Source organism: Prunus mume, linkage group LG2, assembly GCF_029339155.1.
Source record: "Prunus mume cultivar Tortuosa linkage group LG2, ASM2933915v1, whole genome shotgun sequence".
Lineage (NCBI taxonomy): Eukaryota > Viridiplantae > Streptophyta > Magnoliopsida > Rosales > Rosaceae > Prunus > Prunus mume.
This window is the reverse complement of record NC_142699.1, coordinates 38,305,623-38,332,062: the sequence shown is the minus strand read 5'-3', so window position 1 is coordinate 38,332,062 and position 26,440 is coordinate 38,305,623. Positions and strand designations below refer to the sequence as shown.

The 26,440-nt window shown below is 37.1% G+C and overlaps 1 long non-coding RNA gene and 1 pseudogene across 4 annotated transcripts; both read right to left on the bottom strand.

Annotated features, from left to right (window-relative positions):
* Positions 1-14,523: 14,523 nt before the first annotated feature.
* On the bottom strand, positions 14,524-16,667 carry LOC148920265 (uncharacterized). 3 transcript variants are annotated; one of them, XR_016124636.1, is made up of 3 exons: positions 16,389-16,667; positions 15,947-16,012; positions 14,524-15,842 (listed from the first exon to the last, which is right to left on the bottom strand). It is a non-coding gene; the product is annotated as an uncharacterized LOC148920265 (long non-coding RNA). The 3 variants fall into 3 exon arrangements; XR_016124635.1 differs by lacking the exon at positions 16,389-16,667 and having other exon boundaries at positions 14,524-14,574; positions 14,741-15,842; positions 15,947-16,160; XR_016124634.1 differs by lacking the exon at positions 16,389-16,667 and having other exon boundaries at positions 15,947-16,160.
* A 1,116-nt stretch (positions 16,668-17,783) lies between these two features.
* Positions 17,784-21,613, bottom strand: LOC107880346 (putative disease resistance protein RGA1; annotated as a pseudogene). The gene is made up of 3 exons (XR_016123576.1): positions 21,406-21,613; positions 19,281-20,555; positions 17,784-18,546 (listed from the first exon to the last, which is right to left on the bottom strand). The product of XR_016123576.1 is annotated as a putative disease resistance protein RGA1 (transcript).
* Between the last annotated feature and the right edge of the window lie 4,827 nt (positions 21,614-26,440).

Genomic DNA, 26,440 nt, shown 5'->3' with positions numbered 1-26,440 from the left:
AACAACGACCTCGGCCTTGTCCTCTTCCAAAGTTTTGTAACCGGTTCTGAGAATGGTTGTGGTGGTTGGTGCTTTGGGCCCGGTTCTGAGTGGCCTGATCATTGGTACTATGATCAGAGGTGAGTGCTACACTTTGTGATAAGGAGAGGGAAGACATGATGATGAGGTCCCACGTATCGTAGGATTATTTCCGGCGTGCGGACAGGCCCCATACACGACTTTGGATGTACCGGCGTATGGGGAGATTATGTGAGTTTTTAGGTGATAAATTAAGGTTTGTGATTGGTGAGTTGTGATCCCTTAGTAGAGGGTGTTAGTGAAAGAACTACGTGTGGCTTGATCCCTTAGTAGGGTACGTAGGCAGCCTGGGATAGCGCCTAGGTGCAGCCGCAGACTAGGTTTAGTTAGGTGCTTTGTTGAGTGGTGCTGACCTTGTCTTTGGTTATGAGACTAGGATGAGACCGAGTTTAGATGTGACTAGATAATTGTTCATACTCCCGTTTGACTACGGGAGGGTGGTGTTAGTGTGCTGTGGTTGAATTAGAGGCAAGACCCGGCTGGGTGATAAAATGTGTTTCATACAGTGGAAATTTTGGAGAATGTTCAATTTGGGAGACTCACAAACTTCGCAGAAAGTCTCAGGTGCCCTTAATCCTCTTTGGTAAAAGAGGACATAGTTTTAAGGAGTGAACCCGGCATGGGTGTGATGCCGAGGTCCCAGCAGGATTCGTCTCGGATTTCGGGAAAATTTGGGACGAGTCCTGTACAATCACACTTGAATGGCTACAGACTGCCGTGACTTATGGGGAGTGTCTTGCATATTCATTGGCTAATGAGTAGGATGCTCTTCATTTTTTCACCAACCAACACCTCCAATCTACTTTATACAGTGGTTCTACATTACCACATGGCAATTGTCTGGTGGAGGTTGTGGAAGCATATATTTCGGCGACCAATGAGTAGGTCACACGGGAAAAAAAGAAATTATTTAGGTCAATTAGTTACCCTAATTAAATCTTATTTAATTAGCAAAAATGTAATTGATTTAAGATGGGAATATCTCCCTAAATCAAGGATGAGATTTGCACTGAATCTCCTTGATTAATTCCAATCTCCTGTTTTAGGGTAAGAATAATCTTAATTAAATAAGGGTTATTCTTCAAACTCCAGCTAACAAGGAGCACTATAAATACATGGCTACACAAGGCATTCAAGGTCATTCTTTTTCAACCTTAAAACCCTCTCTTGCCGCCACTCTCTCTCCCCTCTTTCCCCAAGGCTCTAACCACCTTGTTCTTTCCCTGAGATCCACTTTAGCTATTGTCGAATCTTTATCAAGATCCAATCAAACTAACTGAGGCATCGGAGGGCCTTTGCCCAACACCCCTCGAGTGTGGTCTATTTACTCCAATTTTTCTCGTAGGGATCGAGGAAAAGAGAGAAGGAAGATCGAAGATCGAGGAATCAACCTGTGAATATTACCTGTGTAGAATGTTGCTCAAACATATTTGGTGCTTTCATTGAGAGATTTGAGAGATACTCAATGCGATACTCTCGAATCTAAATCTTGGGAAGTCTGTTTCCCCCCTTCATCAATCGATTTCATCATCGATCCGAAGCCCTCAAATCACCATGGTAAGAGGCCCCACCACGAGGAGCATGGCGAGAATAACTACAGCGAGCCAGTAAGAATTTCTCTAGACACCTATGGCTCTCCGTAAATAAATAAATAAATAAAAGTTATTGTTCGTGACAAAACAAGATCCGAGCTAGTGGCGAATCTGTGCACAGGGCAGGATGGGTGCCCGCCCATCCCAAAGTTATTTTATTTTATTTTTAAAACCTACATATGTTATAAGGGCAGCCCCAAATTTAAAAAAATTAAAAGCTACCCCAATTTACAAATGTTGCTCATTTGACTTCCAAAAGGAAGTGGTCCTTTCAACAAAAAAAAAAAAAAGAGGAAATGGTCCCATATCATTTCTCTCTTCTCTTTTGGCTATAAGACATCAGCTCCACTTTTATCTCTTCTATTCTATAGCAACCCGATGGCAGCAACGTCTTTTTTCCCCCATGTTTGTTGCATCTTCCTGTTATCTTGGCTGGGCAATGGGCAACTTGGCAATATCTTCTCCTCTCCTTTCTACAACAAGTATTTTCTAATTCTCTCATTTTCTCTATATATCTTTAATTATAGTTTTAATTTAAAATTGAATATTCTAGTGTTTGGTTAGGGATTGAATTATAACTTTGTGATTTTGTTGGAATTAATTAGGGCTTTCATTTTAAGAATTTTGTTGAGATGTTTCAATATTTGATTTGTTGTTTTTTGATATTGTTGAAGTAAGAATCGACTTCGAAGCACCATAGTTGATGAGTTTCTTGTTGATTGCATGACCCTCCACATTGAAAGAGAGTTTGCTAATAGTATCACTAATACATCAATAAATGAGGAATTTAAGACTTTTAAGTCTCGTATAGTAAAATTTTAGATTTAATTAGTGATGTTTTGTATTGCATTACATTTACTTGTGATTTTTATTTATGTGTAGATGCATTTGAGGATAAGGCTCATTATATCCCCTAACTAGGTGTGCATCCGCCTAATTGGCTTTTCCATCCTGGATCTGCCATTGACCCAAGCAACATCTGAGTTTCTTCTAGCCGTTGTCTTTATCAAGCCAACCACCGCAGGTACCATGTGTGACGCAGGCTGTCCCACCATGACTAGGATCTCTGAAAGACAGGCCTAGTGCCGCTGCCAACCATTGGAAACCAGCGCAGACGACAATACACACACCCATATCCTTTTATCAAAATAATTGTTTATAGAATCTTCATCGTATACTGACTTGGCTAGAGTTGTGTTCACCCGTTTTGTGTTTGCTCCTGTGATGGAAGGGTAAAGTTCCTCATTGGCTTGAAAACCATTAACTGGTCAACAAGTCAACTTTCTTTAGTGTGCGAGCGTGCCACTGCTACCAATAAAAATCCTAGCAGACTTCTTAAAAATAGGTAACTTGCGCCTCAAGTTACTGATTTCTAAACAAACAATTGTGAATTTGGGCGAGGAATATCTCTCAAGTAAGTTCTTTTCCTACCTCAGACTAGTGAGGACTTCATAATTTTTCACAGTACAAAATTGGTAGTTCTGGCTAGAATAAATAGTAAGAAAAATGAGCTGTTTTTCATGTGGAACTGACTTTTACAAAACTCAACAGAAAAATCAACTCTAGAAAGACAAAAAGAAGGTGGACTTCCATTTCTGCCTGGATAGAAGCTTCTATTTCGGCCGGACTGGTATGCTCAGGCCGGATTGACTTTTCCCAACTTCAATTGTCGAGCTTCAATCAGAATCGATACCAAAGTTTGAGTTTGGCAAAGCTTTAATCTATTTTGAGCCCTGGGAGGCTTTTTAAACAGAATTGCGCCTCTTTAGTCCAAATGGGCGTATGGCGGACTATGAGAATTATTGAGCCGAGTCGATGGTACCTGCTCGCTTGATCGGCTTTTCATAAATTTGTTGAGGTTTTCATATTTGTAAAACTCAACTCGCTTGTTTTCGCTTTGTCAACTAAATTGTGAACGAGAGAAATCTCTTTTGAATTACTTATTTCTAGGTCCGAATCGAAGTTCTGATTTGTAGTCAAGCTTCTCCGTGGCTCAAATGAGCTTTTAGTTGCTTCAGTTTGCTTGAAAGTTCTCAGAGATCAAGTGATCACTTTGAGTTTTTGTCTTGGTTGATTTTTGGTTGTTTGATTTTGATCTTATATAGGGGAAGCAACTATGGTTACCTAGAAAGTAACTAGAGTAACCCAAAGTAACTTGGATGGTGAAGGCAATAATGAGAGCATGGGGACAGACCCAATTCAGCCTTTCAATTTTGTCTTCAAAGACTTTACTTTTACTCTGCTTTCCGCAACTTTTACTTGTGGTGAAATGTCGAGGCAACTTTTGCTTTTACTTTTACTCTGTCGGCAACTTTTGCTTTTACTTGGGTGAACTGTCGGGAATCTGGACCGAGCGATCACGAAAGCAAGGCGGCCGCTTTACAAGATGCTTCAATCAATTTCTACCGGGCAATTATTGTGTCGGCAATCGCTTAGTCAGACCTAAGTCGTAGGCATCATAGGGTTGTTGACCGCCTTCATACAAAGTCGCCTTCATACCAAGATTTCTTCTTGGGCTTGGGTTTATCTGATTCGCTCTTGCATGGGCTGACAACTAGACGACGAGGAGAATTATTGTCCTCATCATCATCCATTTGGGAGGCTTGATGCAGCAATCGAGGGCAATTTCTCCGATACGCTTTGACTTTCCTTCAATCAATATGCAGTAGTGACTGATCCAGAGGAGAGACCAAATCGAGCAGGCGCGGAATCGATCAATCGGAAGATCATTATAGACATATTTGGCAATTTCACAACTTCAAATTTATCCCACCATTTGACTGAAAATTGGCGGGCAAGAACTCGTATCAATAGTGACCCTGTAAGACCATTTGAGTATCCAGGGAACTTTGTACCGAGCAAGAAACAACATCTGCTTAGGAAAAAATAAATCAACTTTGGTGAATTTGGCTTTACGTAAAATGGCGGATGAGCGCAAGAATGCAATCGAGAATTTCATCAACTGGGCCATGCTTTTCCCACCAATGAAGGAACCAGAAGGGAAAAGGACTTTTAAACTTATTGTCAAAATTAATGAACCAGGAATGGCTAAAATCCTCGATCGTGGAGGAAGATAGTGTACCAGGCTTCAATATAACGATCTGGAGGGTTTTCAATCTGGTAGGGATGACTACTAAACGACTCTTGGCTTATGACTCTGTGTATATATAGGGAATGATAAAGGATGATCTCAGGATGATCTCGATCCCTTATCGGCTTGATTTCAACTGATTGGGTCTCAAGCAATATATCTCTATAATACTTGAGGGACTTATATGGACTGGGAGGCATATAATGGAAACCAGGAGGAAAGTAATGCTTAGCAATGGCAACTGGGTCAGAATGAATATCATAATTTGGCTCAATGATAAATAAATGGGAATTACTCTTGGGCAGATAGGGGGACGACTTTTTGAATGCAACTGAAGGACCTGCAAATGGGTCATAACTGGAGGCTAATGTGGACTTGTAACTAGGACCGACTTGACCAACTGTTGAGCCCAAGGCGGAGAACTTATTGGCAACTGAAATTGGTGAGGCGACTTGGATTGGAGTGCAACCAGGGAAAGGAACTATTTGTTGGGGAGACTCAGGCTTAGGTTGACTCATGGAAGCTGGGAGGATTCTGAGCGACGGGACAATCTGGGATGACTTCATTGGGCAATCGGATTGGTTGGCTTTTTGGCTGACTTCTTTCGCTTGTCTTTCTTGGTGCCATTGTGCATCCTGCAAGAACTCTCTTGTAAGAAAATCAGGAATGGAATTCTCACTCCCTCTCAAATACTCAATATCAAAATCAAATATGCTCAAAATACTTTGCCATCGTGCAAAAATCTGTTTAGATGCAATGTTCTGGACATCTTTTTCTAAAACATGTTTTGCAGACTTACAATCAACTCGGATAAAAACTTTGATTTAGCAAATCATCTTGAAATTTACTAATGCATAATACAATAGCTAATATTTCTTTCTTAATAGTACTATAATTATATTGCGACTGAGTCCAAACACCAGAATGGAAACGAACAATCTGTTCTGGAGAATTTGGACAGGCTCTTTGCTTAAGAATGCCACCATAACCTATGTCAGAGGCATCGGTTTCAACTATTTTGAAGAAATCAACTGAGGGTATGCCAAGACAAGGAAGTGTCTTAACATGGGCTTTTATCTGTTTGACAATTTCTGTATGAGTGTTTGACCATGGAGGAGGATTACTCTGCAACCTATCAAACAGGGGCTTACATTGTTTTCTCAGATTTTGGTAGAAGTCAGAAACATAATTGAGGGATCCTAGAAACCTCTGTAATTGACTCTTATCAAGAATCTGGTCAGGGAACTTATTAGCAAATTGGATGACTCGATCAATTGGAGAAATTTGCGACTGACATATATTGAAACCAAGGAATCAGATGTTGGTTTGAAACAACTTGATTTTCTTGGCAGATTCAACTAGACCATTCTGTTTAACAATCTGGAGGAACTTATACAAGTGTTTCCAATGTTGTTCTACAGACTCAGAGAAGATAAGAACATCATCAATATAGACAATGGAAAAATGACTATAAGGATTGAATATATCATTCATGATGTTCTGGAATTCACTAGGAGCATTTTTTAAACCAAACGGCATAACATTCCATTCATAATGACCGAAAGGAGTAACAAATGCAGTCTTATACCTATCTGACTCATCTATTTGGATTTGCCAGAAACCGCTTTTCATATCAAACTTAGAATAGACAACTGCTTTTTCTAATCGATTAATTAGGTCTCGTTTATTAGGTATGGGGTACCTAATCCATTCTAAGACCGCATTAAGGGGCTTATAGTTGATGACCAATCTTGGGACTCCTCTTTCTAGTTCAGCGTTTTTCTGGACATAAAAAGCAGGACACGACCAAGGAGACTTACTCTTACGAATTATTTTCTTTTGAAGCAACTCATGGGTTTCTTTTTTACAGAATTCCATCAACTCTTGACTCATTTGGATCGGCCTAGCTTTAGTGGGAATATTTTTCTCACTAAATGTTTTGATATATGGAAGACTGACAATGTGCTGTTTCCTATACCAGAAAGCGTTAGGCAAATCAGAACAAATTTCATTTTTTAACTTTTCTTCAAACTGCTGAATTTGCAACTGTAAAGACTCATCTTTCAATTGTTGTTCAACTCTTTTAAACTTAATTTCTTCTTTCAGAAAATTCAACTGTTTGACTTTTCTAATGACTTGAACGGACTTAGAGACTGGCTGTTTTTGTAGGGCTCTTAGGTTGTGTAACTCAGGCTTAGAAAGGAACTCAAACTTCACCTTTTCTCCTAAGTAGGTGGATATGACGCCATCATAATCTACCTGGAGAGGATACAATAAGGAGATGAAGGTTCATCATCGGAGTGATGAGGACTTTCTGACTGACTTCTAGACTCAGAGGATTCCTTTTCTAGAAGGCGAACTAAATCCTGTTTAATCGTATAATTTTCAGTTTGCAACTTGTGGCTGACCTGTTTTAACTCAACTATTTCTTTCTTTACCATTTTTACTTTTAATTGTAAATCTTGCAAAGTGACTTCTTTCTTTTTAGTGAACTTTTCTAGGGTGGTGTTCAAACTAATCGGCTGAGGGGTAGAAAGACTCGGGCTTTCCTGACTAATGACTTTTCTCAATTTTTTCAAATATTCAGATTTTAACTCAGGATTTTCTACTCGGCTTATTAAGTCAATTAACAACTCTTCCTGTTCTTCCTGTTTAGTTAGAACAGAAATGGACTTCAACCTATTACAACACTTATCTGTGCAACCAATTTGGACGTGGTGAACTTAATTGTGAATCAAGACTGATCGGACTCGGACTCTAAACTGGCAACTAGGGACTCAGTAGCTTGCTGTTGAGGCCCAAAAAATCCATGGATTGGGCCCGAGCAATTATCAGCCCAATACAATATTCCATAAGGGAAAAGGAAAAGGGGTCTATCCATGCGAGTTATAATCTACATGCCACGCTAAATAAACAAATTATCATGCTATGATTCGCGACAAAATATGATTAACTCATGCTAAAATTAAAACAATCCTTCCAAGGGCGATAAGGTAAAATATGCCGAGCAACATGCCATGCCGTTATCTCGCACCCAACCACACTACAAGCCTAGGTGGGCCCAAGCCACTCAAAAAGACCCGGGGCTTGCTTGAGTGGGTTGTGGCATGGATGGCGATAAATCAACCTGAGACCCATTGATGGACCGAGAAATGGAAGGTCTCGGGTTGCTTGGGAGCCTCGAGACTCAAGCCCATTTCTTAGGACCAAACATGTGGGTAAGCACAAGAGAGAAAAGTAGCCCAAGCAAAACAACCCAACCAAAATAAAGCCCAAGCTAAGAAGCCCAATATTTAGTAAAAACCCTTTTTGCTTAGGAAATCACTTTAGCCCATATAAAATCCTAAAATAGCCCACAAAAAACCTCAGCTTTTGGAGAAAACAGAGCACACGTGAGGAAAGGATGGCAGACTCCTTAGGCAAAGCTGCTGGAAACCAGTCCCAAGCCAGAGACATCCAAAGAACCAATGAATACCATCCCGCATGCTGTCACGAAGCATCCCTTGACCAAGATGCATCTTCACTCCCTTTCTTTTTGTCGAATTTGGCTAAAACGGAGGAAAGGAAATAAGAAAGACAGCAAACCAAGAGTAGAAGCTCCCACTGCACAGCCGCGGGAAAGGAGGATGTTGAGCCCCCAAATCCCCTGAATTCATGAAAATAGACAGAGGCAATCTTTGCCAAGAAGGGGAAGTCAGAGAAGGGAAGAAAAGCTTAGCCAAAGTAAGTAAAAGCCATTAGGGTTTCTTGAAAAATGGTGATTTCCGGCAGCTATAAATTGAGCCTTCCCCTACCCAACAAAAACAACCCACAACCTGCAGAGAGCAAGCTTTTCTCTCTATCTTGCAAAACTGACTCGTGCACTGTTCATCTTCTTCTCCAATTTGTTTTTCTGGCAGCCTGGAAGAACCCTGCCTTTCCTTTTCTCTTTCTCTAGTCAAAATTCCTCACAAAACACCTCATTCCTTACTTAAACACTTTCATTTCTCATAAACCAAGCCTAATCTCTCTCTTAGTGCTAAACCCATGTTGATTTTGCTCCCCATGCCTCACGCCACTCATGCTGAGCTGAAAGACCATCTGTAAGCATGCCAAAACTACCTGCAAGTCACCATTATTCTCGTTGGTGAAGATTGTCCAAAATATCTCCTAAGGTTTTGCTGCCCTTTCGAGGTATTTTGGGGCTTAATTTTCGAACCTAAACAAAAAGGGGCAATCTCCTCAGTCTGCCTTTTGCAACAAGCCCAGCCCATTTGCTGCTGGAAGGAAAAAGCCCTACACTTGCTTCAAAGTCTCGCAACTCCAAGACTTTTATCAGCCTTTTCTTTATCTTCATCAGTAATTTCCAACTGCTTAATAGTATCTTTGACTTTGCACTCAGACGCATAATGACCAAATTTTTAACATTTAAAACATTTAACTTTGCTTTTATCTTTACTTTTACTAGTCCGACTATTCTTTTGATTTTTTGGCTTTTTAGACCAACTTTTCCTAGGAGCGTATTTTTTTCGCTTGTAAAAATCACGTGAATCATCATTATGTCGCGAAAACTGTTTTCTATGAGAATAATGGCGACTCTTACGGAGATGACTAGGCTTATTCTTTCTAGACGGGGGAAGGCTGGTAAGACATCGCTGTTCACGAAATTTCCTAACTCATACTTAGCGGATTTTCTGTCGAACTGTATCTGTTTACCGATTTTAAAATCTATACACATTTTCATGCCAACTTGATTAATTGTGCTTATAATATTACCATACCTTAAACCATCCCAATCTATATGACCCTGCTCATTACTAAGGGTGGTTCGGATCTTATGGGCGAATAGGTTTGGGAGACCGTTAACGAACTTTTCTTTCCAGAATGGCTGATTATTATCATCCCTAAGCATGACTCTAGAGATGAAGACATCCTTATACCATCTGAAATCAGACAACTTGGGGCATCTAAGATTACTCAACTGGTCATGGATTCTAGCCGTGGTGTTGCTAGGGGTTCCAATGAAGTGCTCAATTATCGTGTAAAACAAAGTGTTGACTCCATCTTCTATACCTTGACCTATTTGTTCGTCAAAGATAGGGAGACCGTCTTCATTAAGTTTTACGGCGTGTATGATCAAATTTTTAGACTCAGGGGTAAGATGCTTATCCCACCAATACCTGATATATATATATATATATATATATATATATATATACAGAGAGCTTCCATTGAGGGATTCCTCAAATAAGCTTATTTGAGGGACACCCCTTGTAGGCCCCACTCCGGATTGTATTTCACTAATACAAACCGTCTATTTTGTAGATACTCATTCAAAGATCATCTCTACAAAAAATCACTTGAATCCGATATCATTTGACCACTCAATTGAGTTATTGAAATTTTAGTACTTTCTTGATGCACCGTGTTCATTGATTTTGTAAGACACAATTAGATGTCGAAACGGTTTCAGATTTATCTAATTTTTTGTAAGGATGATCTATGAATAAAGACCTAAAAAATAGATGGTTTGGATCATTGGGAAAAAAATTGTAGGGTACCCTAAAGGGCGTCCCTCAAATAAAATTATTTGAGGGATCCCTCAATAGAAGGGGTGATATACAGAGAGCTTCCATTGTGGGATCCCTTAAATAAGCTTATTTGAGGGACATCCCTTATAGGACCCACTCCGGATTATATTTCACTAATCCAAACCGTCTATTTTGTAGATACACATTCAAAGATCATCTCTACAAAAAATCACTCGAATCCGATATCATATGACCATTCAATTGAGTTATTGAAATTTTAGTACTTTCTTGAAGCACCGTGTTCATTGATTTTGTATGACACAATTGGATGTCGAAACGGTTTCCAATTTGTCTAATTTTTTTTAAGAATGATCTATGAATGAAGACCTAAAAAATAGATGGTTTGGATCATTGGAAAAAAAATTGTATAATACCCTAAAGGGCGTCCCTCAAATAAAATTATTTGAGGATCCCTCAATAGAAAGGGACTGTATATATATATATACACACACACACACGTTGAAAATATCTTGAAGTTTCCAGAAATTGTTAGGCGGTTTGGTGTTGCTTACTTTGCTAGGGGGACTTCACTTGGCCATTTCCAGCAGCCTAGGGCTCGGGCTGGGTGGGGAAGAGCCCAAACGAGCTTCCAGAACAAAGGCTGGCCCAGCAGTGTGGGGTCCACTTGCCGGGCTGGCTGGAAGGCGGAGGGAGCCCGAGTCGCGGCCGACGTCATCGCGATGCTGGTGACGTTAGCAGCTGCTTTAAATTTTTTACCAACGTTAAAAAATTCAAAATCGCGCGTCAACTTTTCGCTCAACGGATATGTGCAACATGGCCTCCTCTCGTCCTTCCAATTACGCCTTGTCATCCAATCCAACGGCCTAGAATTTTTCAAGGCAAAAAATGATGAAAAAAAATCGTAAAATTTTTTTTAAAAAATCCCAAAAAATATTGACTTTTTTTTCTATAAATACCAACACCTACTCTTCAGTTTTAACAACAAATTCTCATACATCTTCTCCTTCTCCAACAATTATTCACTTTCTATTCAATATTTTCTTCACTTTTTACTCTAAATTGTTTTCATTTTCAAGTTTAATTTTTCTCTATCATTATGACTTTTTCTCAAAAAACTGGAGGGGCATGGAGCATCATGGAAGATGTCTTGTTGTGTGAGTGTTGGGTCCAAATTAGTCATGATCCCATATCGGGTAATGAGATGAAATTCAATCAAATGTGGAAAAAAATTCTTCACGAATTTGTTGAAAGATCGGGTTCCACCCGTACGGAAAGCGCATTATCAAGTCGGTGGAAACTTCTCAACAAAGAGTTGGGGAAATGGAGAGATGCCCTCACAAAAGCGATGAATAACCATGCAAGCGGAGAAAATCTAAGCGATGAGGTAAATTATTTGTAATTTTCATTGTATTAATTTTAATGTCCTATTAATTTTAATTTTAATGTTTCTTGCAATTGGTATGTTTTGTTAATATTTCTTGTATTTCCATATGTATTTAAATGTTTCTTGCAATTTTTATATTTTGTTATTATTTCTTGTATTTCTAATATTTATTTAAATGGTTGTTGCATTCTCTATATTTTGTTAATATTTCTTGTATTTCCATATTTATTTGAATGTTTCTTGCAATTTTATATATATTTTTTATTTCTTGTATTTCTAATATTTATTTGAATGTTTCTTGCATTCTCTATATTTTGTTAATATTTCTTGGATTTTCATTCATATGTTTATCTTTTTTGCATTACCAATATTTTTTTTAAGTTCCTTGCTTATTCAATTTTTTTATATAGATTGTGCAAGCTCAAATGTGGTATGGTGCTACTGGACAAGGGAAAAAAAATTTCAACCATACCCAATGTTGGGAGGTGGTGAAGCATTGTAAGAGATTTAGCATTATTCCAACGGCTCCAACGGTGGTGTTAAACGAGACGCCACTCCATGATTCACAAGCTTCAGATTCGCCTATGGAATCCCCTACGAGTGGAGACTCACCCATTGAAAAGGAGCCGAGGCCTATTGGGAGGAAGGCGGTGAAGGCAAAGCGAGGAATTAATTCTACGAGTAATACCTCTAAATTTTTGGAGGAAATTGCAAGGCAAAGTGCCTTGAGAATTGAAATAGACAAGAAAGTCCAAGAAGATGATAGGGCAATGGCAATAGAATTTGCTAAAGAAATGGAGTATGTACGCAAAGAAAGGGAGTACAGAGATGTTGGGATAAAATGAACAAATGATTTTATTGAACAAATGTTGTTGCATTCTATACCTCCCTAAAAAATGAACATCAGAGTACAGAGATGTTGGGATAAAATAATCTTCCATAAGATTTTTATCCCGAGAATGTCTATGTCTGTCAACATTTGGGGCACGGCCTTCATGTGAACCACGACTGCTCTGGTTTTCTTCATCAAGCATGGCCACAGCCATGACAAGTTGCTGATCTAGATCTCTCTGCGCTCTTTTGCTTGAGCTCGTCTACGCCTTCTTTCTCTTATTTCTCGCTCTTGCCTTTCCAAGACTTCCTCCATGTCTGACATTGTGAATGGAATGTGAAATATGAAATCTCAAATTTGAGAAATGAAATTTTTGAGAAGATGTAGTGTGAGAGGTTTGTGAGCTTAGCCTTAGTTTTATAGAAAAATTTAGGTCGATAGACATGACACGTGGCGCAATTAGATAGGGTGAAAATCTTATCTGAAATATGAAATTCAAATGAAATGTATCTGAAATGTGAAATTTAAATGAAAAGTTGAAATTCAAATGAAATTTATCTGAAATTTGAAATTCAGATGACACGTGGAGCAATTTTATAGGGTGAAAATCTTATCCGAAATTTGAAACTCGGATGAAATTTATCCGAAATTGAAATTCAAATGAAAAGTTGAAATTCAAATGAAATTTATATGAAATTTGAAATTCAGATGAAATTTATATGAAATTGAAAATTTGAAATTTATCAGAAATTTGAAACAAAAATTTATCTTAAATTTGAAATCGAAAATCTTATCTGAATATTTTATCAGAAAATCTCATCCGAAAATATTGTCCAAATTAATTGTTTAAGTAAACAAATTTGTGAAAAAAAACAAAAAATTGAATAGTACCACCCCCTTGCCATGACAATTGCTGGAAGTGCAACTTACTATTTGCAGGCAGACACTATTCCTAGTGTCAGCCCTAGCCCCCCCTTGCCATAGCAACATTCTCACTGCTGGAAGTGCCCTTAGTGTATTATCAACCATACACAAAAATCTATCTACTTCCTTGTTTCCCTATTTTGGAACTTATCATGGCTAACACCACATGCCCGCATTAAAACACACACTAATGCCTATGTCACATATCCTAGAGATTTTTGGGCAAAACATTATTGTAACACCTCTTTCAATTTCTTCTTTTCTCACTTCGGTTTCTTTTCTTCTTCTTTTTTTTTATTTTTTTTATTTTTTTTATTTTTTTTTATATTAATGAGAAACAGAGAGATGTTATTAACATGCCATAGAAGTACAAAATATAGTGGTCAAGCTGTCCACTGGAAGGCATAAAAGACCCACAACTCAACAGCACAGAGTAAACAACGTCCAATAGTAACCTGAGTATAATAATAATTACAAAAATGCTAAGCTAGATAAAGAGAGTGCTGAAAAAAATCCAGTTTGTGTGCTAAAGCTTTAATGTAACAGTGCTACTAGAGCATCAAATAAACAATCTTTAGACACACCAGACAAACACTTTAACCACATGAAGATGATTATTTCTTTTGATAAATTCTGTCCCTAATGAATGCAACACGAATTAAAATTTAAAACCACATGAGGATTGCGGAGCATCATCTGCTAATAAGGACTCTGGTGCATCTCTCTTTCCCTTCTATTCTCAAAACCAACCGATGTCATTAGTGTGTCAATATATAGGATTGAAAGCTAACCCTGTACTGCAATTGCAAATACTGGTTAAGGACAGCACTAGATTTGCTGATAAGTATGTAAAATGGATATGGATCAGCCTTGTCAATTTCTAGAAAATCGTATAACAGAGTACTGAAATTGAAACCACATAAGATAAGCAAAGCGCTTTGTTTGACAGAAAAAATTAGAATTGCTTCAACTTAGACCACATATTTCCTCGAACAGATACCAAGAAGCATTGCTTGTCTACGCACACCATAAACACCTATATTTGCTTTGCAACTATATATAATAAAACATACAGGTATAAACATCATGCAAGAGCTGAATTGTCCTCCCCTGTTCTTCTATAAACCCAAGAAAGTCTTTGCCTTTTACAAACCAAACAAACCTATCAGTTAGGTATTTTATTGCAATGCATGATAAATTGACAATGTTTGCCTAAAAAACAAACTCCTTGGTCCTTTTTATCACCGAAAATTGCACCTTAAAATAAAAGCAAACACAAATTACAGATTTTCCAAGAGAGAAGCTTACAATTGACCCTTGGGAATATGAGAAATCTTGGGCTACTCGGGCGTCTCTCCTTGTTGATGTGTTCTAAAGTTTCCAAGGTGCAGCTAGATACTACAGATTCCCATAACTACAAATACAAATACACAGTTTTTCAATACATGAAAGGTAGGTTCGTCAACTTCTCTGGTCCATAGAGAGAGGAACATAACAGTGGAAGGAACATGACAATTTGTAGCATATTTCGAGCCAGCAAAACAGAGTTGCAAGATTCTAGCCCATGACAAAAGGTAGGTTCCTCCCCTTAAATGTTTTCCAATTTGTCTTTGAAAGTTAGTACATTTCCCCTTGCCCATAAATAAAATAAAATAAAATAAAGTTAAGCACATTTCCCTACACCTAGGCATATTCAATCCACATCAAAACTTCGTCTCTCTCATCCATGCCCTTCTCACTCTATCAGCTCACCTCAAAACCCCAAAAGCAAAAATAGAAAGAAAAACAAAAATACCACTTTCAATTTTAGATAAAGAAAAAAAGAACATAACATTTCTTCATGCAAAAAGTACTTGATTCCAGACCGCAACAGTTGAAAAGTACTAGATTTGGGACACACAGTGTGGCATGATGCAGACATGAGTTTCTACCTGAATCCCAACTCTGCCTACGGGTCAAATGCAACACCAAAACAACTTAGGAAAAAATATACAGAATAAATTCCAACTTTCAACATACCATAGTACAAAGCTTGCAAGTATCATCTACAAATTGCAACAGAGGTTATATCAATTACAGACAAGAAATGGGTTGACATGCCACCAACAAAAGTTATACACGCATCCCAGCATTAGAGAACAGGGTATGTCAGATCAATAATGGTACTGAAACTGATGCTTAAGACTTAAATATTTGTCAATGGTTATCATAGCATTCAAAGAAACAACGAACTCCACTCCACTTCATTTTTTGTCCTTGGATGCTAAAAAATGTAGGTTCAAAATGTGAAAAGTCCTGCATGTTTGCATCTATTACCTTCTTCTTCTTTGTTCTGTTTCAATTAAGTTATTACGATGCAAATAAATCCTCTCTATATATCAATCTCTCTCTCTACCCACCCCTTCAGGCCCTGAAAAGAAAAAACGAAAATGCTCAGCCTTATCAACTTCATATAGCAGAAATACTGAAATTAACAATGCACAAGAATATATTTACTCAGACTAGACACATTACCTCTAACCAAGTGGTGATAAAGAATCCACAAATACCGAGAAGCATTGCCTTGAAACGAAAGGGTACCTGCTCAATGTCAAACGGCATGCCTAAGAAAATATTTATATGCAAAAATAAATACCAATCATGGAGTGATAAATACCTATAATTGTAATTCTAATCAAACACACAAGTACAGAAATCATGCTAGAGCTGAATTGTAATTTCACTCTCCCACTAATAGACCATTTTGACTATATCCTTAATAGAATTGGTAATACTAAATGAATGCAGATAAACTCCTGAACAAAAGTTGTCAAAGCAAAAGTTAAACAACTTAAGATCAACTCATTGGTAATACTTCTCTTAGAGGCAGTGAGCAGCTAAGAGAAATTACTAAAATCCTGTTTACTTGATACTTTCCGCAATTCTTTATAAAATCAGCAATTAAAAAACATCTTACAGCTTCCTTTGAAGTCTTTCCCCAAGAGACGAGCCCATTAGAAGACAAGTGGAAGTGGGAGTTTGAAAAGCTTACATTTCTTCTCTGTCAAAGTTGGAGCTCTTAGGAATTTATTGTACGCATAGAGTCCATTTGTCTTCTGTCTAGTCATCGAACTGACAAGAAAAAGGAGAAGGATAAACAAGTCTTATTCCTTTGAGAAATTATTCAGAATGAATAAACTCTAGTTAAACAGAAAGGTGAAGATTGAAAAGGAAATTTGATTTCAGGAAAGAAGAAATTACTGTCTGTTAGTATGAAATTTGTATTGTCATTTCCTAGACTCTAGCATAGGTAGAAAATTAGTGTGTGAAGAATTGTTACTAGACGTTTTGGCACAACTCATTCAACCCTATACTTCCGAGGCATGACCTGACCATATGAGAAACTTGACAACAGGTAAATCATGACATAATCATGCATTCATTATAGGATTCCTAGTTGGAATGATTTTCACTCAAGTATTTTTATGCTAATTCTATTTTTAATAGGATTATATTTTATCTCTTGGGATTACTTTCCTAGTTGGACTCTATTTTGATTTAGATCAAAATATTATGTTTTCATTATCTTGGACTTGGAAAGGATGTTTTAATTAATATCCTATTTGGTTTCGTGTTTACATCTTGATATATATTGTTTAATTGGATAAACAATTGATTGTAGTGCAATGGAGAATATGACGAAATCATATAGGATTCTAAGACTATCAGATTGAATGCATGGCAAGATATTGTGTTGTGATTGTGGGCCTTCACGTGGATTGTGGAGAATAAGTTTTGTATAAATCTTTGTGTGCATCTCTTTAGTTTTGTAGAGTTTTCATATAGTTGGTTTGAGCATCTAAAATTCCAAGAAAGCTGCTGTGCATATATTTGAGATAAATCATCAAGTGTTCCATGTTTACTTGGTGATTTATCAAACACTTTAATCATTCATATTGCATTCATTTGCATTGATCGGTGACTCATACGGTTGAGGGCACCAAGACCGTGGTGGCGGTTTTCCTCCGGCGAGCTTGAAGCAATCGTGACCAGTATTGCGTTCAACATAAGGAGTGTCGAAGATCATCCCATGATAGAAGTTGAGTTACGAAGAAGTCGGTAAACATTATCTAGAATGTGTCTAGGATAAGTGTGTGAGTACTTATAATCATTGTTCTATAGTGGATTTGTGTTGGACTGAGGAGTCCCGTGGATTTTCCCCAGATGAGGGGTTTTTCCACGTAAAATAATTTCTGCGTGTTCTTTTACTTTAAGCTCTGCACATCTTAGGATTGATAACTCATATCAATCCTGCTTTAAAAGTTAATTGTTGTTTATTGCAAAATATCCGAATTAGCCTGTTTAACATTCTCTAGGCATATATAGACATCCTACAGGTATTTTCACTGTCAATATATGGAATGTGAGAAATCTTTGGCCATTCTGGGGCCGCTGTCCTTGGTGCATCTTTCCTTCAGAAGGGGACAACCCCAAATGTCTAATTTGGTGAGGCGTTGCATAGCTGTGACACTAGGTAGATACATCAGCTTCTTGCAAAATACAATTCTCAGCATCGTAAGGGATGTAAGGTTACACAACCAATCCTCAAGAGCCTCCACTCCATCGAATTTCCATATATCCAAAAATGTTAGAGAAGTGAAGTCTTGAATTTGTTGAGGCAGAGACTTGAGCTTGGGCCATCCGGTCAAATTTAATATTTGAAGTTGTGATGATCCAGTTCCAAGATGGAAATAAGGGAAGGAATCAAGCTCCTCCCAGAACGCACCAAGTTCCAATGTCTTCAAGCTGGAGCAGCAGTGTAGCCCTGTAGGCAGATATTTTAATTTCCCACAATTAACAATCACCAACTTAGAGAGCGATGTGAGGTTGTCTAAACTTGGAAGACTCTCTAAATTAGGGGCATTTCTTATTTTCAACTCCACAAGAGAGGCTGACAGTTGTGGGCCACTACTCCCCAAACTTTGTAATCTCCCACAATCTTTAATGATCAGTTGACGGAGGGATGTGAGGTAGCTTAAAGCTAGAATAGATTGTAGACCAGGTTCAAGATGGAAACCAGGGAAGGAATCGAGCTCCTCCCATAACCCACCAAGTTCCAATTTCTTGAAATTGGCCTAGTTGCTTAGTAACCCTGTGGGCAGATATTTTAATTTCCCACAATTACCAATTACCAACACAGAGATCGATGTGAGGTTGTCCAAACACACTCTCTCTAAATTAGGGGCATTTCTTATTATCAACTCCACAACAGAGACGGGCCTACTGCTCCTCAAACTTTCTAATCTCTCACGAGATTCAATGCTCAATTTATGGAGGGACGGGAAGAGGTTCAAATCTGGAATAAATTGTAGACCACTACAACCTATTATAGACAGCAACCCCTCAACATAGACAGGCCCACCGCTCACCAAACTTTTTAATCTCTCACAATATTCAATGCTCAATTCACTGAGGGATGTGAAGCTATGAAAATCTGGAATAGATTGTAGACTAGGGCAACTGTATACAACCAACTTTCGAAGAGATGCACAACAACCAAAGATATAGTGGGCAATACAAGTTAACTTCTCACAATATCTTATCTCCATATGTTCCATCTCCTTATTACCTAGTATCCCCAACTCCTTCAGAGATGGAAGATGACTCTGGGAGCCTTTCTCAATTTGGGACATCGCAACATCTCCAGCTTCTCCAGGCGAGGAAACACCATGACTTGTTCTGGTGCTTCCATCCATTCAATTAGCTCCTTGCAATAATAAATGCATAATTCTTTCAGTGCTGGAAATACGCCATTTCCATAAATCTATTCTCCAACACATTTTAGATTATCCATTCTTTGAATCCAAACAACTGTAAGATGAGGTAGATGACCTAGTGTTGGGACTTTTTCACATCTGTTGCACCGCCAAAGCTTAATCTCCTTTAAATTTTCAAGCTTAATCATCCATGATGGAAATTTAGTACCCATGAAATATCGAATCTCTAGCCTTTCCAACTTAGAATGCGACTGGAGGCCTTCTAGTACATCATCATCATTATTATTCTCAGAATGTGGCTGGAGGCCTTCTAGTACATCCTCATCATTATTATTGTTGGTTATTGACCATGTAAATATCAAGCTGTGTACGTTTTTCATATCCTTTAATTTAGCTATCCTTGCCTCATCTCCATTCCTTACATCTTCCAATTTACAAATATTCAATTTACCCTTCAATTGATTCAAGGCAGCCAGCTCCTCAATTTCCCTACCCATCACCTCATAATCCTCATAAGGTAATGCTCGGAGGAGCGTTAATCTCCCTAATACTCCAGCTGGAAATTTTATTCCCTCATCACAATAAACATGTCTCAAGTTGATCAAGTTTTGCACGTCTTTTGGAAATTCTTCAAGGTTGCAGTATCTTGCTCTTAATGTTTGTACGTTATATAGCTTGCCAATAGAATTTGGGAGTCTTTTGATTTTTGTAAAGGAAATGTCAAGATATCTCAAGCGTTTCAGCTCTTCGATTGAACTTGGAAACTCCTGAATAATATATGCCCCATATAATTTCAAGACACGTAAAGATTTAAACCATGGCAACATGTTTCCAGGTAGTGCTTCAGCATTCAAAAACAGTGATCTCAATTTCCCACTACTTCCTTCTGGAATTCTTTCTATAATGGGAGTTGCAACATCTTCATCCTCGTGGAAGTCTCGCATCATGCTTCCAGTTTCAGATACATGTTCTGCAAGATCATGTATGAGATCGTGCATCTTTCATTCAATAACAATGACATCATCATCCAGTCTAGCATCTTGAAATAAGGATCTTTGGAATAGAATATCAAAATATTCATTACCTATATCCTCCATCTCTAGATTACTTTTTTCAAGAGAAGGATGGAGGAATCCTTGAGCCATCCAAAGTTGAATCAAGTCATCTCTTTCCATCTCGGCATCTTTCTTGAACGCTGAGCAATATGAAAAACATTGCTTCAGTGTTGGTGATTCCAAATTATCGAAACTCAACTTCAAGACTGACATGATTCTATCTTCTGTCTTTGGTAAGTCCCATATTCTATTGTCTTTGACTTTAGACCATTCATTATGAGTCTTTTTAGAGCGCAAAATGCCTCCCAAAACCTGGTAATGGATTAGAGAATTTCTATCAAATAATTAGTAGATAAAATAATTAGCAATTTAAAGAAGAGTCATTCTGATATAGTGTCTTGCAACTAAAATAGTCTAGACAAAAACCCACATACTTCTAACTAAAACCCAAAAGTTGAATTGAACGGCAAAATTATCCATTAATAATGATTTATTAACAATCCCATGCCATTAATAATGAATTTTTAATAGTTTAATATCTTTTAATAGCAAATTGATAGAATATCTATAATTTGTAAATTTGTAAATCACAGTGACAAAATTGGCTACAATTTTTTTTTTTTTTCTGAGTAACCATTTTTAAATTTCATATAAAACCCAATCATGAAAAACATTTTTAACCCTTAGTTTTATATTTGTTAGGTAAATTAAAATTAATTACTAGAAGCAAGGTTTTTAGCGAATCACCACACCAATAAGCAATATTTTCGTGAATTTGAGGTTTGGCAATTTACATATATCAATATTGAGGTTAATTAAAGGTTGGAGACATCACTGAGAGGCTAATTAAATGTCTTATGAAGCATCTTTGTTAATTTCTATTTAATAAAGTGATTATGAAGAAAGAGATTGTGGAGAATGGGCATGACATGATGACATGAAACAAAAAGAGAAATCGACAATCTTCTTTCTCTTCCTTCAGACCTTGTTATTTCTTTCTATATGAAAATTCATTAATGCAATTCAAAATAACTCATTCATGATATGATCCCTAAATTCCCAAAAATCATCCAATAATCTAAAGCCTAAATAAAAATGCTTGATGTAAGCAATGCTTGTGTAAAAAATACATATATGTATGTATAATATATAGTACGTGTACCTGTGCCATCAATGGTAGACCTTCACACTTTTTAGCAATCTCCCGTCCAATTCTCTCTAAACTACCATCTGAGCAAGCTGCATGTTTCAATATGGACCAGCATTCATCTGTTGATAGAAGGTCCAATTTAGGCCGCGGAAGTGTTTCTGTGAGTGATGCAACTATGCCACTGCGGGTAGTGACAATAATTTTGCTTCCTGGAGCAGAATTCAACAAAAATAATGCGCGACGGACTCTTCTGTCGCGCGAGATACATGAACTTTGCACTACGAAATAATATTCGTCGCGCATACAAATTTCGCGTGACACAATTTGTCGTGCATACACATTTTGCGCAACGAAATTCTTCGTCGCGCATGATTAAAATATATTTGTCAACGGGTTTATTTAAATGATTTTGCGCGACGAATTACGTTTCGTCGCGAAAAGCAATATATATTATTTAAAAAATTATTATTATTTGATTTTTAATTTTGTAAAAAAATAAATTTGGTTTTTTTATAATTAAAATGAAATTACAATAAAAAGATTAATCGCAAAGAAAACATTTATTATATAAAATAAAAGAAATGTATACAAGAGAAATATTGTAAAAGTAATTATAAAAATAAAAAACTAATCAAATAATGTTCCAAAATCTACTTGGTCATCTACCACATGCGGCTCGGAGGTATGGGCGTCTGCAGGGCCGTGGTGTGTGGGGATGCTCGGGTGGACTGCTCGGAGGTCGACGCACCAAAATTCAAGATTGGAATGCCGGACCACATGAGGACTCTGAGAATCACCGATATCCGACCCTCAAGTTTTTAATTTTTTTAATTTTTTTATTCAATAATATGTGAGTATTTTGTGTGTATTACTGAAAATTTTGTAACAAACCAATGTATTAAACATGAAAAATACGTACATATGTGTACAATACGAATATTAAATGTGAAAATGTTAAATTCTTTATACGGGTAATAACTCTGAAAAGAAAAAACTCGAAAGGGGACAATAGAAATACAGGTAATTGCCTAATAGTAATGAATAATGCTCTAAACTCTTATCGATAAACAAAAATCATGGAAAAACAACCTCAAAAAAGAGAGATATTTAGTGATATACCCATTCTTAGCTCTAATATTATAAATAAACCTTACACAATTGAATTTCTATAAACAAACGTAAAAAAAACCTAAAAAATGACAGCTGGCCTTGTTGAATTTAATATTGATTATTAAATTACTTTGATGTTATATTGAGTGTTTTGGGTATTTTTATGAGATTTTGGGGTTGGGTTTGTTTTAAGAAATTGATGGCAGTTTTGTAATTTATTAGAAGTTAAAAACTTTTTTGTTATGTTGTAAATGGGCTTTGGGTGTATTTCTAAAGTCCATTTTATATGGGGTATTTTTATAATTTGGGCTCCTATATTGGGTATAATAGTGAATCTCCAAAAAAAAAAAACAATATCTATGTAAAGCTTATAGCCGAGCGGCTATACTATTTATAAAACAGAATTTAAAAAAGACCCCAGTAGAGCCGACCGGCTATACTGTTTTTATATATAAAAAAAATAACTCGGCATATGGCCGGTCGGCTATACTATTTGTGAAAATAAAAATAAAACGCCAGCCTATTTGAAAAAGGTATAGCCGCGCGGCTATACTCTAGTACTTCTCAAAAGTATAGCCGGCCGGCGATGATCCATAGATCGAATTTCTCAAAAGAATAGCCGTGGGGCGATACCTATTGAATACTCTGAATTTCTCTTTTTCAATCACTATAATTAGTAGTCCTTGTGACTGCATCCCACACCTGCAGAATATTGTTAAATTTTAACTGACATTGAACTTGAACCTGCACAATCACTTTAGAATTAGTTAAGTTATAGATCAAACCTTAATGACCCTATCCTCCCCACACGTGACTACACACAGCTGTTTGTTGGAATATGAGAAAGCAAGATGATTAACACTACCAGCATGAGCCTCGATCTGAAAACAAGAGGACAACCACACAGCTGTTTGTTGGGATAGGAGTATATGTGTTTAGAGTATGCTACACCTGCAGTAGGAACCTGTGATCATAACCAGCTTAAGATTCATTTCCTATTTCTTGATAATACTTTCTTGTGATGAACTAGCAGGTGTCTACTTCACAATATGAGAATAGAATTAAATAGACACTAAACAAAGATGCCTATGCTTACCTAAAAGTGTCCCATCAGGGCTCCACATCATGCGGTTGATTGATGCTATATAGTCACTGGCCAAAAATGCCTAAACAGAGATCCTCCTTGCCAAACACCTAGTATGGGGCTGGAAAAACATGGACAATTTTGATAGAACTGGAAGTAGGTATGCTTAAACAGAGTATTACAGATCAGGAGAAAAGTTACTCTTGTTGAGGAGTTATGTCAAGAGGCCGCAGCTCCCTCTCTCTGAAAAATATCAATACAAACTTAAGGATGATTTAGTATTAAGTCTGGCATTGCATAATTGAACGGAAAAGAGATCAGTACATACAGTCTATCAGCAAGTCGAGGAAATAGTGTGCTTCCCCCGGCTAAAATAATGCTGGCCAACACATTCAGACACAAGGGTAAGTACTGACAATAATTTTTTTTTTCTTTCAAGTAAAATGCAGAGTTTGGAAGGTCACTTTCATGGAGTACAGGGTGAAGATGAAGATGGCAGGAACTCACAGCTCAAACTATGAACTCCGCTAGCCCAGCCTGATTCATTCTTGCAAAACAGGTCCAAGTTAGCGCTTTTGCCTTGTAAGAAATCGTAGAGTTCCCAAAGGAATGAGCAAAAATCATTACTAAATCACGTACAGTGTTCACACAAGTTATAGAATTTCTAAATACCTCCTATTATGCCACAGAGTGTCATATTCTACAGAAACAACTAATCTACATGAATCAAGCAACAAGTTGCAGAAGTAATAACCCCTAGCGAACATGAACCACAAAAGGATACTGTAATGTTTCAATCAACAAAAAGAATCATACATCGTATTTGTTTCAAGAATCGAACTAAAACCCCAAAAGTGTGTACTTTGAAACCAGAATATAAGACAAACCAAAATAAGCAGGATGGAAGATCATGTCCGGCACAAGGAACCTTTCACTTGACAAGTCAAATTCCTGCCCAAAAACAACACCACCACTCAGAAGTGGAAAACAAACACAACCAGTTACTAAATTAGCTCAAATATATGGGAGAAAGATTACATTCTTGGTAGGCCTTTGTCTTAAAGAAAAGTTTGTAACGCTAATAGAGAGACCACTCAAAAAGGATATATAAAAATGATGCTGATTGGGGGGTCCCTACGAAATCATTTTGCCAAAATGTTCGTTAATGATCAACACTGAACGGTGACAGTCGTGTAAATTGAGTAACAACCAATAACCAAAGTGTACTTCCACTTTTATAGTGGTCTTTCTAATAAGCCAACAAAAAAAACCTAATAGGAGAATGAAACAGTAATGGCGGTGTCTGAGCCGTGTAACAGTAAAATTGATATTTTATTTAAGGAAAAATATTTTAATCATAATAGTCGGGTATAAGGTACTGCGTACCTTGCGGAAGATCCCAAATGTGAAGAACGCTTGCAATTACTAGCCCGCCAAGATGCTTGGACGTCACGAAGATGCTTCACGTTCTTCGTCTCCAAGGTGGTCAGATTGGCTATAAAAATTACTTCATGAATTCGACGTATCCAAGACCAAGGCTCTTGGTGAATTGCCTTGAAGAGTGTTTAGGAGATATATGAGGTTTTCTCTATGTGGGTGTATTGCTCAGAATATGCACTCTTCATATGCACGCACTCACACCCTCACCAACACTTTGAGTTTGCACTCGCACTTCTGCTCACTAAGAGCAACTCCACCCATTTGCCTTTAGCCATGGCAAGGGAACTATGGCAACCACTATTCACCTTGCAAATCAAAATTTTGTGTTTCCACCGTTGCCTTGCTAAGCATTACTATTCATTTTTTGTTTTATTCACAACTTTTTTACCTCAATAATTAATTTGGATAATATTTTCGGATAAGATTTATGGGTTCCTACGTGTCAAGACTATTCATAATCGGATAAAATTTCGGGATAAGATTTTTGGGTTCAAATTTCGAATGAATTTCAAAATTCAAATTTTAGATAAATTTGGGTTCAAATTTCGGATGAATTTCAAATTTCAGATAAGATTTTCATCCAATCAAATCAAGCCACGTGGGGACCCGTGGGAATAATTATGAAGCGTTTACAATATTTCACCACCTCCCAACATTCATGATGGGTGAAACTTTTTTTGCCACCCCCAGTTGCACCGAACCACATCTGTGCTTGAATGAGCTATTTAACAAAAAAATGGAAATGCAATAAATATTTAAAATATATTGGATATGCAAGTAACAAAATAAAAATAATGGAAATGTAATTAACCTTACAAATAAATTGGAAGTGCAAGAAATATGAAGAAACAATTGGAAATGCAATAAATATTAACAACATATTGAAAATGCAAGAAATATGAAGAAACAATTGGAAATGCAATAAATATTAACAACATATTGAAAATGCAAGAAATATTAACAAAATATTTGAAATGCAAGAAATATTAACAAAATATTGAAAATGTAATAAATATTAGCAACATATATATATTAGGACATTAAACTTAATAAAACAAAAATTACAAAATACTTACCTCGTTAGTACGATTTTCCTCACTTCTATACAAGTTCATCGCTTTTGCCAAGGCATCTCTCCATTTTGCCATCTCTTTGTTGAGAAGTTTCCACCTATTCGACAATGTCATTTCCGTACGAGGCGAGTCCAGAATTTTTTCAAAATTCGGCATGAATTTTTTTCCACATATGGAAAAATTTCATCTCATTGCACATCACAGGACAATGACAAACTGGAAGCCAAGCCTCACACAAAGAAACATCTTTCATGGTGCTCCACGCCCCTCTGGTTTCAATAGAAGAAGTCATAAAAATAAGAAATAAAATTACAAGGTGAAAGAGATGAAAATGTTGAGT